The sequence below is a fragment of the Perognathus longimembris genome, chromosome 2 (assembly GCF_023159225.1).
Source record: "Perognathus longimembris pacificus isolate PPM17 chromosome 2, ASM2315922v1, whole genome shotgun sequence".
Taxonomy (NCBI): Eukaryota; Metazoa; Chordata; class Mammalia; order Rodentia; family Heteromyidae; genus Perognathus; species Perognathus longimembris.
Window position 1 is genome coordinate 106,507,963 of NC_063162.1, and position 15,207 is coordinate 106,523,169.

A 15,207-nucleotide genomic window follows, 5' to 3' on the forward strand; every position below is an offset into this window, starting at 1 on the left:
CTTATTCAGGTTGGGGTCTGAGTGATCTGGCACATCCCACTTGCCTGCGGCCAGGTCACATAAGGTTCCTAAGGGGGAACATTGTATATACATGTATTGGAACTAGGAAAGGGAGAGGGAATACCAAAATTGAAAGACAAAGGATAAAAAGGCAAACCAGTGCAAGAACAATAATTACAAAACTATATGGTGTAAACCAACTGTACAACTCATGAGGGGGGAATGGGCAGGGGAAAGGCAGGGGAAAAATGAAGGAGGAGGTAACAAGTTGGATAAGAAATGAACTCACTGCCTTATGTATGAAACTGTAACTCCTTTGTACATCATTTTGACAATAAAGAAATGAGAAAAAATACAGTGACTGAAGAGCTATTACACATATAGTATGCTGGTTACAGATATTAGTATTGTATTCTATGCTGCAAGTTTCCTACGCATGCTGATTTTTACCACAGAAAAAGAAGGTGACTATGGGAGATGGATGTGTTAATTTGATTAATTGCAGTTATCTCACTAGGTGATAGTGAGAGCATCATAATGTATATGAAAACCAATTAAGACAGCTAGGTCATTAGACAATATAATCTTTGGGAACACATTTCCATATGTGTGCAGTTATTGACCCAAATGTTGTCTTGAGGCTAAAGACTATGTGTTCCAAAATGCTGTGTGTATGTATACCTTAAATATGTGCAATGAAATACATCCAAGTTTACACCTTACATATATATAATTTTTTTCAATTATATTTTTGTATATGGGGAGTTTATCTTGAGAGTATCAAGATATACAGACAACTCATAGCCCAAGAGAAAAATATTTGCACAATATTTATATGACAAAAGCCTTTCACTCAAAATATACCCCAAAAAAAGCACTTCTAAAACTAACCACAGAAAAACATCCCAATTTTTCAAGATGAGTAATAAACAGATTAAAACAAACAGTACAATAAATGTATCCAATGCGTAATGTATGAAACTGTAACTTCTCTGTAATTCAGTTTGATAATAAAAACTTAAAAAAAAATAAGCCCAGATACTTCACCAGAGAAGGCATGCAGATGAAAAATAAATGCACAGAAAGAGATTTTCTCCACAATCTGTCATCATTACAATGGAATTTAGACAACAATGAGCAATCTTTGCACATGTGTTGAAGTGGCCAGACATACTGACAATAGCAAATGCTCATAAGGAGCAACAGGAATTCCTATTTGTTGTTTAACCATGCAAAATGCTACAATCACTTTCGAAGAATTTGGAAGTTTCTTACTAAACCAGACATTCTCCTAAAATCTGGAGATATTTGTTGACACTTAGCCAAATGAGTTTAAAACATTTGTCTATAACAAAAACCTGTACATGGATTTTTACAAGAGATTTATTCTTCATTGTCCCAAATTATAAGTAACCAAGATACCTTTCAGGAGGTGAATGGATAAATTGTAGTAACTCTGAATGGAAAACAACTCAGTGTGTATAGGATGTGAGCCATCAAGTAATGGAAAAGCACAGAAGAAACTGCAGAGCATGTTACTATGTGACAGAAGTAAATGTGAAAAGGCTTCACATTGTGGAATTTCAACTATATAATGTTTTAGAATAGGCAAAGCTACACATTAGCTGTTAAACTGGATTTTATAGAATTAAACTGTTGGCTCCATGAAAGATTCTTTTAAGAACATAAAAAGACAAAGTATAGATTGAAACAAAATATTTGCAAACCACACAGCTAACAAAGGCCTAGTGGCTTCAATAGTAAAATAGTTAAAATGACATATATGATAGATGATAGATAATATACATTATATAATGACATAATATGCAATGTATAATAATATATTAGCTAATATATTATAATACATAATATTATATAATAATATAATATGTAATGAGTTCTTGTCAAGGTTTCTAGACTCCATCTCTAACTTAAATTCTTTCTACCCCGCTGGGCTCTCTAGGGCACTCCTCCCTCAATTAAACCATTGTGATGCCGCTTGCCTAGTGTAACTATGTAGTCTATGTTCTTATAACAAGGGGTGTCCTGTTTCTGAACACTTCTGAATTACAACCTATTCTTTTATTACTGTCATATTAATATTCCCCATCTGTAGCCTCCTGCTTAAAATACCTCCAACTGCTTCAGCTCTTCTTCAGACTCATAATGTGCTTGATATCAAAATTCAAGAGAAGATTCAAAGTGAGGCAAAACTATGTAATAATTTCAAGGAAATATAAACTTCAGAAATAGATCTTAAGAATAAAGAAGAACGTAGATATTTAAAGAAAAAAGAATAAAGAAGAACATAGATATTTAAAGAAAAGAAACAAAGATACAGGGATACCAGGCTAGAATTAGGTTACTTTTGTGTGAAACAAGGCACATGATTAATTTGCAAGAGTGCTCACAAATTTGTACATACTTGTATCATAATCAAGGTTGAAGGCTTTTAAGGGACTAATAATGGGCCAAAGTCTTTATTTACTTGAGAGACTAGAGCTAAATAAATCCGTTGGTTTTGTATGTTTGTTTCAGAATATAAAATAATTTATCCTAAATTATATGCACAGTGTGTAGAAACATAAGATGTAGTGCGAGATATTGGCTATGTTCTCTCATATACAGTATGATGTCTACTTCCTTTCTATTCTCACTTCCATTTCTCTTTATGGTCAAACTACTAATTAGTTGTTTTGTTCTGTTTCAAAGGACCTGTTTTTTCTTGTTCATCTGATGCTGTTTTGTTAAATACATTACTGTGTACAAATTTAAACGTTAGCAATTCTTGAGATCTATATAAATTCTTCTAAATAACATTTAAAATTGCTATCAATCGTCTTTATCAACACATATTGATGTTCTGCCATTTCTAGATATTTTATATTTAAAATAATTTGCATTATTATAATATTGCTAGGTTTACAATATGTTAAGTGCACAGAACCTGCTTCTGAGTCATTTACAGTAACTATAAGCAATTATTAATAAGGCACTGGAATAATAATAATAAATGCTGACATTTACTGAGTACACATCATTACAAAAATTTGATTCTCAAAATTATGCTGCAGATTAGAAAGCAAGACATGAATTGATAACTAGTTAAAACTCTACAGATAATCTGTGATAGATACGGAGTTTGAAACTCTGTTTCTAGAACTTTAACTGCTAAGCAATAGCACATAGATGAATAAAACTAAATAAACACACATTCTGAACATACAAGCATGGGAGCATTTAGTCTTTTTCCCATTTTCCTCCATGATTGCTGTCATTTGGTTACCATGGTTGCACCATCCACCTTCAAATAAAGCCAAGATTTTGTTTGCACTAATTCTTTCTGGCTTTGTATAATGCCAGTCTTTTTGTTAAATAGCTGGATTCACGGTTTTAAGATATAACTGAGATGACCATGAAGTATTTCCTAACAGAAATTGATTCTGTATTTCATTGAAGCTTCACCATTAGATAAGTATCTAAGAAGCAAAACAAAACAAAACTTAGCACAGAGTTACCTGACTCACAGAGTTAACTTGATTACTGAAATAGAATCAATAACCTATATACAGAAAGAAACAGCTCTAGTTCATAAAATGGTATTTCCAGGAATTATATAACTGAGTGAACCACACACTTGATTTAAATCTTCCTGGACGTCATGACTGATTTTCCTTTTTTGTGGTTATTACATTACAAAATATCTTCTGATTTATTTCAGGTTTCCTTCAAAATGATTACAAAAGTTTATATCATGTCTGGATGCACAGTTCACATAATAGACAACATCCACATTCTTCTAATATTTTCATAGATCCTTTGTGAGGTGATGAGCACATTCTAGGGATTATATTTGATAGTTTTTTGATTTGCAGCAGTTGAGTGGAAACAATATTTACCAAGTCTCCCTAAGGACTATTTAGGTGTCTAGTCTACTAGTCTATTAACCCCTATTGTTAATCATGAACACTGATATATATTATTGAGAAGTGACACTTTTATATGTAATAACACACTTTTTTGTATTTGAAGACATATCGCTACACACATATTCATGAACTAGATATTCCTCTTTTTCTATCTCCACCAATATTTAAGAATATTCAACAGGCAGTACACAGTACACAGCACAAATCTTTAGTTGTAAGAAATCTCAAAAGTTTTTCCATTTCTGTCTCTGAATAACACATATACATAGAACAGAAGTAACAGAATATGAGGAACATAAAACAAGAATTATAATTCTAGTATATACAATATAGAATTCAATTTCAAGATAACATTGTAAGGGAAGTCGTCTCTAGGAGGCATAACAGTTCGTTTTTTTCTAGTATCTTTCCAATTCTTTAATATGTACTTATGACGGAACTTTCATAGGGAATTCTGAGATAAACTAATCTAAGGATCACTTGTTGGTTTTGTTTTTTTTTCAGTTGTGCAGAATTCCTTGGGATAAATCTTGATAATGGGATTAACATCTTTAATTATCTTGAAATGATATATGCATTTTTGAAAAATACACATTTACCCTTAACCATTAATATTAGTGCTTTGATTTTTACACTTTTATAGGAATAAAATGCTGATATATATATCTTTCTTCTGCCCTACTATTTCTAATAATTATCAACAAATGATCACTACAAACAACATTGTAGATATTAGTATATTCTAAGCAAAAGTAAGACACACAAACTATACTTGGAACTTAGAGAATTTTTATTTTAACATGAATGATTTTAATACTTATGAGTTCAAAGTAAAAATTACTAAAGGCAAAATGATCACCTATGATTAATTCTTCGTCACTTTAGTATATTGATATAATTTGATATTTAGCTATAATCAAATGATATTGATGTCCTTGAAGCATAAAATATCTTCGTTTTCTTGGTTTGAATCACCTAATAGTATTACTCTATTCTACTTAATTTTGATGCTTAGAATACATTTTAATTCAATTTAAAACTGGGGGTGTATTTAAACAGAATCTTAATGAGCAAGTACCAATTTTTGTCCACATTTCTAATTATTTCCTTAAATTCTTAAAAGTGAAATTACTGATTCCAATTTATTTATTTATTTATTTTGCCAGTCCTGGGGCTTAGACTCAGGGTCTGAGCACTGTCCTTGGCTTCTTTTTGCTCAAGGCTAACATTCTACCACTTGGGTCACAGAGCCAATTCTGGATTTTTCTTTTTTCTGTGGTGCTGAGAAATAGAACCCAGGGCTTCATGTATGCACGGAAGCACTGTACCACCAAGTCATATTCCCAGCCCCTGATCCCAATCTTTAGATGTTGATTTACAATATCCAAGTCCTTCCTAAGAAGCAGGTTGGTACATGCTTGAACTAAAACCAATTTTCATGAAGGAAATAAAAGCATTACTTGAAGTGTGTCACATAAATTCTTCTTTTTCAGCTTTTTAACCTTTCTGTTAAAGACTTGTGAATCAATAAAAATGTTATCAAATGCTTACGTAGAACTATAGGCTTCAAAATATGTATTCAGTAATTTGAAATGATGTAGAATAGATGAAGCCAGTGACAAGGTAAATATGCTACTTTAATAAAACCAAAAATCCTGGGCACTTATGGCTCACACTTGTAATCTTATCTACTCAAGAGCCTGAGATCTATGGATCATAGTTTCAAAGCAATCCTGAGCAGGAAAGTTCAATTAACCACTACAAAGCCAGAAGGTAAGATGTGGCTCAAGTGCCTGAACACTAGCCCAGAGTGAAAAAGCTAAGGGACAATGCCTAGACCCTGGGCTCAACTCCTAGAACCAACACAAATGCAAACAACAGAAACACAAAAATCCATAACTCGTACTAGCATTTTGCAATACATTGTAATGTTAATCAATGGACCCTAATTCCACTTAGGAATTTTAAGGTTTAAAAAAATGAAAGAGCATTTTCAGAAGAAGATTAGCAAATCTAATTACCAATAACCATCGCGCTGCATTTGAGTGATTTGATTTCACTTGTAATAATTTCCAGATTTGCTTTCCATCTCTAGAACACTGCACAGTATTTTTATAACTAAGCTTTGCTTTTCCCACAGGCTCTCACACACAATATTATTTATGTCTCTCTTCTTTGATAATAGCCAATAACTTAGCTTATTTTTCTCCCTAAGGAGACACAATGTACCACAGGGCAACAGGGAAAAAATCTTTAATGTATACTGTGGAAAAAAATTATAGTCAGCTCCTAATTTTGGATGTCAGAAGAAAGCAGAGACAGCCCGTGGAATCCAAGTCCCAAAGTCTTACCAAATTTCATTTCCCAAAGCAATTTGAAATTCTCATTTAAACAAACCTGTGGTTTTCAGCAAAATTTGTTGATGTGAAATTTGCCTCCTTTTTGGAACCAGCCAGAGGGGAAAGCTGGGAACATACAAATTAGAAGTATACTCAGACGCGATGAATTCCCAAGGAAATGAACGATAACGGTAATCATTTGGCACTGCTTAAAGACAGAATTCTATAGGAAATGTAAACACAGCTAAAATCATCTGATGTTATTGTTGCAGATTCTAAATGATCTCTTTAAAACTATTATTATGTAGGAAAACTCATCTGATTTTCCTTACCAAGTCTGATTATTTAAAACCAAATTGTGAAGCTAAAGAGTTAGAAGTGTGTCTTGGAAAATATAAAACTAAGGAAATTGGTTTTAACCTCTAGATGATGGCATTAATTAAATTAAATTAAATTAAATTAAAGATGTGCATGTATACACACTGAGAACAGCACACACACACACACACACACACACACACACACACACACCAGATTCTCTATGTCCAAATACTGATTTCTAATTTTATTTATTATTAAGTGCTAATCTACTATAGAGACTAGTTTAAGCTTGCAATTTCCAGGTGCTCTTTCATTATATGAAAATGTCCATTGTTCCTTCAGATCTTTGCATGCATGAAGGCATTTAAAGAAAGCAAGGGAAGAAGAAGATAGAAGGCATGACCTTCTTTTATGTAATAGACACGCAAGCCCAGGCTTTTCCAAAATAGCCCAGGGATTTTCCAAAATATCCCTGTTACCAAAACCTTTTGAGCCTTGTAACAGCCATGGTTGATGATCTTGGCAGCTGTTTGAGGAACTCCTTTAGATTGAATAGTAGTTCTCAAGAGATGATTCTCCTTGGCCAGAAATATCTGTTTTATCTAAAAAACTTGTTACTCCAAGGCTGCTGAATGAAAACCTCTGGGTTGTAAGCTAACAACCTGAATATTTTTTTGTTTGGTTGTTTGGGGACAAGGTCGTGCTGTATACCCCAGGCTGGCCTCACATCCTGCCTCAGACGTTCCATGTGATGAGATTATAGATGTTTGCCATCTATACCTTCCAACAGCTATCACTGAAAATGAATTTTTGCAATCTTTAAAGATGATTATTGTCTTAAAAAGGTGAGAGCCTAAAAAAAACAAAACTTCTGGAAACATCTGGAAGTTTGCAATAACCTTTCTTCAATGGCTCTTATTTTGCTTGACATATGAATATTTTTTTTAAAATCAGCCTGTTTCTAAATCACTATTAGCTTATAAAACATTTATTATTAATACTCATCTTGGAAAATGTGTTTCCAACATTTATTTCTGTATGGATGATTTTGGAACATGAACATATGGCCTTAGAAGCAGAGTCTGCACTGTTAACACCAAGCTACTTCCATCACAAGTCCAGTTTCAACATTACCAATAATTTTGCTTCACTTCTAACTGACTGCCATCCATCCCATAAAATGCAAACATTTCACATGAATTCATTTTGTGTTCCTTCAAGCATTTTTACAATTTATGAGTGTCTCACCTTATGAATTTATCTTAAAAATATTAAACACTTGTAGTTATTAGTTTTCCAGGAACAAAAAGATCCAAAATATCTGCTAATATATGTAATTGATGTATATATATATATATATACATATATAATTCACACATACTAGGAAAATATGAATTCCTAAGGTGTACAGTTATCAAATCTTAAGGTAGGAGATTCAGTAGTCTCTTAACAGGCAGAAGGCTTAACACCCAAGAAGAACCAACATTTCATCTTAAGTCTAGAGGCCAGAAAAGGTCCATATTACATCTGAGAGTAGTTACATGCAAACAACTCCCTCTTACTTGACCAAAATAGCTTCTTGTTTCATTCCAACTTTCAAATGGTTGGATGAAGCCAAATACAGGAAGAAGAACTAAAAGGACATATCCATCCGCTATGGTGGGTCTCCAGCTTGGTTCTACTGATTCAAATGTTAACCTCATCCCAAAACATCCTCACACACAAAGTCAGAATGTTTGCTACAATATCTGGGCACACTGTGGCCCAACCAAGTTGACACAGAAAAAGAACCATCATGAGCATTTTTAAATCCCCACACCTTTTATTTCCTACCAAAATGTATAAACATTCTTCCTAATGCTTTCAAAATGTTCACCATTTTATTCAGACTGCACAGGATGTGGTTAACAATATTCATAAGACAGCTACAAATGAAGCATAATCATAGTACATGGAAGATACTAAGAAATGAGCTACTGGCTTAAATTAAAATAGCCACTCACAACTATGTAGGGCATCTTTAATATTGTGCAGTCAATGTTCTTCAGCTCTGCAGTGCACCTTTTATATATCAATGGAAATTTGTAAGCTGCAAGTTAATGAGGAGAGTGGTTTTTTTTGCATAGAGCCAATTCAGCTGGAAATAAATGAAAAATCCATCCAAATAGCAAAGCACTTTTATTATACATGGCAAAGTAGTAGAGTGTTTAGTTAATTGACTATTTTGGCTTCAAGTACAATGATCTGAAATCAGGAGAGAATAAAATTTTCTCTAGATGGAAGAAATTTCAAATAATTAATAGCAAGAGCAAATATTTATGACATGCTTACTCTATGTGTGGTATTTACAAGGTATTAAGCTACAAAACTTCCCAAATGAATGCTCTAAAATCAAACACTTCAACCAAGCAGCTAAAGGAAAGTAATGTTCATTTATTCCACAATTTATGAAATTGTGTTAGGTAAGTTAAATAAGGGGTAATATTTTCAAAGTTTTTCAACCACACAATTCTTGAAGCACTTTGTAGCAAAAATATCTTTATATTTTAGTGTTGCCCTTATGAGTCTGCAATGGTAAAGGTGAACCAACCTAGTATAGTTAAGAATGAAATAAAACAAATAAAGTACAAATAAACACAATCAGAAAAGAGCTTGCATGCACCTATTCCTAAGGGAATCAATTTTAAAAAATAGAAGGGGTGGGTTAGGAGGTATGTGTGAGAATATTGAAGGAGTGACATTGATCAAGATGCACTGTATTCATAAACTGTTTTGCAGAATGGCAACTCCATGGGCAACTACTTAAAGATAATAAATATATTCTTAAATATATTTGTGTTTAGATATATTAAAATATCACATGAAAGCCCATAAACCATGTATGATGATTATGTATGAAGTAAAAGAGAAAAAAATTCTAATGAGCATATATATATATATGGTTATATATAATGTAATTGTTATAAATTTAACCATGAAGAACCAAATGACATGGCTAGGTAGAATCATATTTTGAGTAGATTCATAGAAAACTTTGGAAGAGCCTGGAACTTGGTGGCTCATACCTCTAATCCTAGCTACTCAAGAGGCTGAGATATGAGGAACATGGTTTTAAGCCAGCCTGGACAGACAAGTTTGTGAGGCTCTTATTTCCAATTAACCACTAAAAAGTCAGAATTTGAGCTATGGTTCAAGTGGTAGAGCACGAGTCTTAGGCACAAAAGCTTAGAGACAGTATGCAGGCCCTAAGTCCTTGCAATATAAATAGGCCTTAAGAAGAGAAAGGAAACATGTTCAAATTCTGAGTACTGTGTAGAATTAAACATTAAGGGCAATGGTTTTTTGCAGCCTGATTAAACTAACTTTTTTTCATTGTTCTAACTTATTGTTCACACTTCAATATAATTCCTACAAAGCATGAATATTTGGCTTAGTAAACTGTTACATGGTTTTACTTTATAATCAATATATTGGCTTCCTGAATTAGGTAGCAGTTTTTACTAAGATTGGCATTTTATATCTTTACAAAACTGAGAAATGTAGGTAAGTGAAAACAAATTATTTCTAGACTTAAATTGCTAGGAGCACTACTCTACCCTGTAAGGTTCTGTTTGAGCAAGTGATCATTTTTACTTTTTCATCGGCACCATTTTTCTTTTTCTTTCTTTTTTCTTTTTTTTTTTTACCAGTCCTGGGCCTTGGACTCAGGGCCTGAGCACTGTCCCTGGCTTCTTTTTGCTCAAGGCTAGCACTCAGCCAACTTGAGCCACAGCACCACTTCTGGCTGTTTTCTCTATATGTGGTGCTTGGGAATTGAACCCAGGGCTTCATGTATACGAGGCAAGCACTCTTGCCACTAGGCCATATTCCCAGCCATCAGCACCATTTTTCAACTGGTTTTTTTTTTCTTCCTTTTTTATCATTATCTTCAATTAGTTGCACAAAGAAGTTGTCATTTAACAAAGCAGTTTAATAGTACATTAGATCTTGATCCATGTCACCTCTTTCAACATTCTCAACTACCCCCCTTTCCTACCACTTCCTGCACTCTTAATTTTGTAGGATATATAATGGAGTTTTTACTGCATTCTTTTGCTCTGCTTTTCTTCATTCATCTACTCCTTGCCCCTTAACTACACCCAATCTCTTTTGAAAATTCACTTTCCAGTATTTTATTTTGTTGAACTTTGATTTTGCCTTTATAAGGAATTCCAGTTTTTGAGATGGCTGTTGATTCTACCTTTTTTTTTTCAATCAAAATGATTCCATTTGATATCGTGAAAAGACTCAGTGATCATTTAATGCTCATATAAAAAGTCAAAGCTACAGGAATTTTCTTGGGGCTATGTAGTTTTATACGCTACACAAGGGAGGGAGGGATAGCGTGAAATTCAGCTTTCAGCTTGGTACAGGAAGACAGGAAGAAGAGGAAGAAGAAGGAAGAAGGAAGAAGAAGGAGGAGGAGGAGGAGGAGGAGGAAGAGGAGGAGGAGGAGGAGGAGGAGGAGGAGGAGGAGGAGGAGGAGGAAGAACAGGACAGCTATTGGCTGAGATTGTGATTGATAATTGCATTTGTCTCATCAAGATGGAAAATTTACAAGCATTAAGGAGAATCTATATGTGAGGTTTGCACCTGACTCTTTTACTACAGGTACATAAGGCCTTACATATTGACATACTAAAGGTTCCTACATTGCCAAGTTACAGATGACCTAATTTATATGAGGTCCCTTATAAATTTTGTAGCAGTAGACATTTAGGACAAGCAATGAATCCTGTATTTAAATGACCTCAGTAGACTGTAACCAATGCTCTTTTTACAATCGTCATTATTCTTGTTTTCTAAATGGAAATGAAGTTAAATTAGAGATGTGTGGCATGTCAGTAGTATACTGAGCACAGGATTATAGGATCCATCCAAAAGCCAGCTAATATTATATGCAAATGCCCTAGTTCTTTCTACACATAAGAGATCATTTAACAGACCACATTTGTTCCCTCTGAAAAAAAGCATGATATGTTTTAAAACACCAGTTACTAGAATATTGTTTTCACTGATTCTAAGTCACCACTGACCTGCTAGCTCTGGGCAAGGGCAATGTCAATGTCAGTGCCATATATTCAGTAATAAGAAGTGTACGCAATAGAATAAAAAATTAGAAAAGTAATATTCTCACAAAATCCCATTATAAAGAATGAGGTAATTTCTCCTCCAAATGATTCTATGGTCCCAGAAGATATAATGCCATTACAGAAACACATTCAAACAAACATAAAGCTAAATGAACTCATAATATGCTGTTTCTGCTAAGGCAAGACAATATAAAAGGAGAATAGGGTGGATGGAGAACTACCTAACACTCAAGACAAGAACAAATAAGAGGATTAAGGGCATGGCTCAAATGGTAGAGTGCCTGCCTAACAAGCTCAAGGATCTGAGTTCAGTTCTAGGAACTGTAAATAACAATAAACAAAAAATGATTAAATAATTTCACTACTTCCCTTGTAACTCAGGGCTTTTCTACTTTAAGAAGCCACCTAACAGTCCTAAGTGCTCCCTATTCTGCCTGTTTGTCTATCTATATGGAATTCCTTTTTCATTTTTAATGAAAAAAATCCAATGTGCAAAATTCATTATTTCTGAGATCATCTTTTAGTGTTAAGTGTATATCTGTGTTGACATTGGTATTGAATACCAGAGAAGCAAGGTTTGTAGGAAAAAAATCCACAGAGATTATTTCAACCTAACCTACCCAGTGTCACAGACTGATAACTTTTACTTACTTATTTTACCCATACTGAGGGTTTAAACTCAGAACTGCCTGTGCACCTTGCTTTGCTTTTCTGGTACTCTACCACTTGAGCCAGGCTTCTAGCCAGGTTTCTGCTGATTGTTTTGGAGATGAAGTCTAATGGATTTTTGTTTCACTGGGGCTGGCCTTGAGTTGTGATTCTACAAATCTGGGCCTCCATTGAAGCTGGAACTTGAGCTGTGAGCCAGCTGGGTATGGCAGTACCTGATACATTTTCAAAACTAGATGTGGTAACTGTTATGAAGTAGACTCGTTATATTACAGATAAGAAATTATATCTAGGGCTGGGGATATGGCCTAGTGGCTAGAGGGCTTGCCTCCTATACATGAAGCCCTGGGTTCGATTCCCCAACACCACATATACAGAAAATGGCCAGAAGTGGCACTGTGGCTCAAGTGGCAGAGTACTAGCCTTGAGCAAAAAGAAGCCAGGGACAGTGCTCAGGCCCTGAGTCCAAGGCCCAGGACTGGCTAACCCCCCCTCCCCCCAAAAAAGAAATTGTATCTAATATACTTAGAGAAATGTGGCTCTGTGATGAACACAGACAGTATATTAATGCTAGTATCTCGTGTCAATGCATTTTAACTCTTGCTTTGACTTTTTAAAGATTACATCCATCCTAAATATGAATATGTGTTTAATAGCTGTCTTTTGTCAAATACATCAATGTATTCCTTACTATAAAAATATCACATTCAGAGATTGGGGCTTCATGCGGTATTAAAGGTAAGGGACAAATAAATTTGATAGATTTTTGTTCCAGCTTTACTATAATTTATCCAAGTCTGGATCAACAAAACTCAGTTGAGCTACATTTTCTAAATATTCCCTCTTATTTCCAATTACTCTTTCCTTTCTTCAACCTCCCTTATTTTCCTCTTTTATTTAGAAGTAGTAGATTGACAGGAAAATTAAAATTTACGTGGAGCTCTTAAGATAAATATGTATCTGCTTTGATCATGGCTTGAAATAAATCTTATTTGTAGTGAAATAATCATGTTAAAGTTACACTCTAGGCATTTTATGTGAGCTATGTTGGCTTGGCTCCACTAAGTTCATTGAATATATTCGTATATATTACAATTTCATATTAATGATCTATATGACATATAAATATACAGTTACTGTTTTTCTCTATTTTATAATAACCTGTAAATTATATTCATGTATGTTTTAAATAACATATTGGAGTAGATTTTTAGTATTTTCTTACTTCTCAGAAAAGAAATTTTAATGAAAGCATAGTCTATTAAATACAATATTGTAGAAAGTTATGTACATAGTTAGGAACAGAAAACTCACTATCCACCATTTTCTATGCCTGTGGTGTAGTATCAAAGACATTGGTGCTTACTGTTTGCAATTGTACAGGACTAGTTGCAAGTGATGAATTCTTCCCATAGTAATTATTATGGACTTAGCTAAGTCACCTATTAGACAACTAGAACATGTTGATATTTGTAACATTATTTAATCACTGCTACTATTTATTTGAGTGAGAAACATTATGAGAGACATTAAACAAGCTGTCTAAAGTTAACCTTGTCTAATCACTCTTACGAATTAGGCAAAGGCTCTAGAATCCCACCAGATACACACAGAATCTAGGAAGTCAGGACAGTGAAGTACCAGAAGAGAAATCCAAACTATGAGTTCTGGTCATAGATAGGTCTGAGAAGAGTAGAAAACCTCCAGGAAGGCGGAATAGGAAAAGTACTGCCCAATACTATGTAGTTGAACTAAGAGAGAATGGTATAAAGTTGAGCCCAGTGGCTCGCATCTGTAATCCTACTCAGGAAGCTGAGATCTGAGGACTGAGGCTAAAAGCCAGCCCAGGCAGGAAGGTCTATGAGACTTTTATCTCCAGGTAATCACCAAAAAGCTGGAATTGGAAGTGGAGCTGTGGCTCAAATGGTAGAGTGCTAGTCTTGAGCACAAAAGCACAGAACCAGTATCCAGGCCTGAGTTCAAGCCCTAGGACCTCCTCCCCGCCCCCCCCACCCCCCACCCCCCCCACCCCCAAACTCACAAAAGAAGGAGAGAGAGGGGAAAGAGAAAGTGACAGTGAGAAAGAATGGGATAGTAGAAACTACTTTGTGGGAAACTAACTTTTAAGTCCAGCAAGTTTATCACGGATCTTGCCTATTATGACATTTTTAAAACAATATCACTGACATTTTATATTGGCTTTCTTATCTTTTACATTGCCTGGAATATTCCTGTCCTCAGTATGTATGCTTATGGCATCCCTATGCTTACAAAGGTCCCCTGATCCTTTAAGCATTCAACATACTGTGCAGCCTCTATTCCAAGTGAATCTGCTTTATTCAAAGAATATCTACTCTTCATATAATTCATATGAAGAGGGACTATGTTAAGTACTCAGATTTAGTGAAGATAGTCTTAATTTATTCCTGTTGTTTTATACTTAATAGGATCCCATTTTTCTGTAATAGGGTGGATAATAAAATTGTATGGCATGGAGCATAGATCCCCTATTGCCTTATCCTTTTAGCCATTTCTTTCTTCACGTGTCTCCAAGTACTTCAGCTATGTAAATTAAAAACACATGAGGAGTAGGCTATGAATAAAGTAACTGGGTTAAATTAGGGTTATGCTCCTTTTGGATTGTTATATTATATAACCTCATCTAACACGTCTTTGGAAATAATTAGAACATGATTCTATGTAATAAATGAATAATTCTTTGTTTCATGAGTGATGAGATGCTCGATTCCATGACAGCATGATCCTGATAATGACTGGAGTTTTTCAATCATCTCTCATTATATTTCTGGGATTGAT

General features: G+C 34.3%; 1 protein-coding gene and 1 long non-coding RNA gene across 14 annotated transcripts in view; one reads left to right on the plus strand and one right to left on the minus strand.

The window, feature by feature from the left end:
• Magi2 (membrane associated guanylate kinase, WW and PDZ domain containing 2) overlaps nt 1-15,207 on the minus strand; it is a 1,248,503-nt gene that overhangs the window by 577,114 nt on the left and 656,182 nt on the right. The window lies entirely within an intron of this gene.
• On the plus strand, nt 808-1,065 carry LOC125346948. The gene is made up of 2 exons (XR_007210073.1): nt 808-946; nt 1,034-1,065. It is a non-coding gene; the product is annotated as an uncharacterized LOC125346948 (long non-coding RNA).